Below are 2,243 nucleotides of genomic sequence, written 5' to 3'. Positions count from 1 at the left end.
CCGGCCCGCTAGCACCCCCGACCGGGAGCCCAGAGCCCGTGCAGCTCTGCGCGGCGCGCGGCGCCTGTTGCTTCTTCTCCCTGGTGGTTCCAACTCTAAGCAGTAAACATCTGTCCACGTCTCAGCCGCTGCAAGCGGCGCGGCCGGGCGAGCGGGACGCGGGGGGCGTGCACCCGGCTGGGCCAGCACAGATTGCGGCGTTTGGGGGGGTGCCTTCCGCGGGAATTTCCAACACAGTTGCGGCGACAAGCGTAGCACGTGCCAGTGCCACCGGCTAGAGTGGACGCGACTTAAATTGCCCAGATGTTTCGCCGGGGCGCCTGCTGGATGGTCTTAGCTGAAAGGGCTGAGTGGCAATTTCTTCCGTTCCCTCCCCTCCCCCCCACGCCGCGCGAGGCACTGCGGGGTTTGTGCCTGCAGGCAGTGAGCCTCCCCAGAGCTGGAGAAAACCCTCGTCTCTTCCTCCCCCTCTCTTATTCTCCACTCTCATTTACACAGCTGCATTATAACGTTTCTTTTCGTCCCCGACACGGACCGAACTGCCCTTTTTGACAAAGGTCTGAGGGAAAGGGGTCAGGGGCTTCTGGAACCCCCGGGATATGCTGCTTCCCCTGAAGACCCAGCGACCTCCTGTCAGCTGGGGGAAGATAGCCCTTCGGAGGAAGTTGCCCTGTCCTGGGTGTGCCGTCAGCATAGTTGGTGACCAAGAGGTAGCGACAGGGAAAAGGGGTCAGAGATGGGCAGAGATAGGCAGCTGAAAGCATGGTCCAAAGTCTCTATATTTTGAGGGGTTCTCCGGGAAGGATCCGGCGCTCCTCTAAAATCACCCACTTGTCAGTCGTATGAATAAGTAATATGAACCAATCATACCAACACCAACTAGGATGCGTAAGGTTTCAACAAAAATACCAGACACACTACACATTTGTTAAACATTTGTCAACCAATATGTTACATATATATATAATTCATATATATTAATTTCTACGGGCAGAGTTTTCTCAATCACCTCTTGGACTGAGAGCTCAAATACCGCCCGGCTGTGCCGGGCTGGTACAGCCCGGGCCGCGCCGCTCCTACATTCGGAGAGTCTGAAGGCCAGGCAGTCTCTCCTTCTTTAGGAATGGGGGCGACCTTTGAAAGTCTTCAAAGGGGCAGAGTGTCCCCCGAGCCCAAAGCTGAAACTCGAGGACAGACTCCCAGGGTGTCCAGGGAAAAGATAGGAGACGGCGTCGGAAACAGAGTCGAGGCCCCAGGGAAGGGCGAGTCAGGCGGCAGGGTTCTCCGCGGTGGGGCAGCGCGCTTTCCTCCAAAATCTCCGGAGGCCGCCGCAGCGCGAAAGGCTGATGCGTCTCTTCACCACTCCCGGGCGGCAGGTCCTTCCCGGGGCATACTACAGCCCTCAGCTGCAAGGTACCAGGCCCTGGAGTCCTTGGAGCGCGAACGTCGCCTGTATTAGGGGTGGCAGGGAGGGCTAGGGGGAAGCATTTGGAGGGTCCCCAAGGAAGCAAATTCTCAAGGCAGAGACCCTGCTTGATTTGGTTCTTGGGTTTTTTTCTCTTCTTTTCTTTCTATTAACAATTACAAATGGTTTGGATTCACACTATAATTATGTTTACATTCAACGTTTGTACCAATCTGTTCCGATTCTGGACTGTAATTAAAAATCATCAGAATTCAAGACAGGTCAATGAGTGCGTTCACCCGGTAAACTGCGAAGGCTCCTTCTCAAAGCGGGCGGGGTACGGTAATGTGCTCCCGGAGCCCTCGGAGCCGGCGCGGACTCTGCACACAAAACGCCCAGCGGCGGGCTGCAGAGCCGCTTCCTCGCGCTGCAGGGGCTCTCTAGGCGCCAAGCTCGGCTTGCTGGAGGGGTGGAGCGCCGGGAAAATTGGTGGACCGAAGTTGTCTCGGCTCAGGTTGCAGGAACCAGGAGGGCCAAGCACCTTCAGAATGCTAGAACGACCATCTGGCAAAAAGATGTGGAGAGGAGATTCAGGGGAGAAGCTGCGGCTAATCTCCCAAGCAGGCTGCAGGCCTGGCCTGGGAGTTCAGAAGGCCCCAGAGGAGAATGCTCTGGTACAGCCCGTTTTGTTCCTTAATCATCACTTTGCTTTCCCTTTGTGGCCTCGTTTTGAGGAGAGTTGGAAGGCTGGCATTTTTAACTCAAAATTTCTAAGCATATGTAGGCCTTTCTTTGGCTTTGGCTTTGGCTTTGACTTCCATCCATCAATCAATATTTA

The sequence above is a fragment of the Trichechus manatus genome, unplaced genomic scaffold (assembly GCF_000243295.1).
Source record: "Trichechus manatus latirostris isolate Lorelei unplaced genomic scaffold, TriManLat1.0 scaffold00117, whole genome shotgun sequence".
Taxonomy (NCBI): Eukaryota; Metazoa; Chordata; class Mammalia; order Sirenia; family Trichechidae; genus Trichechus; species Trichechus manatus.
The sequence above is the reverse complement of the archived record's forward strand: the minus strand, read 5'-3'. Positions refer to the sequence as shown.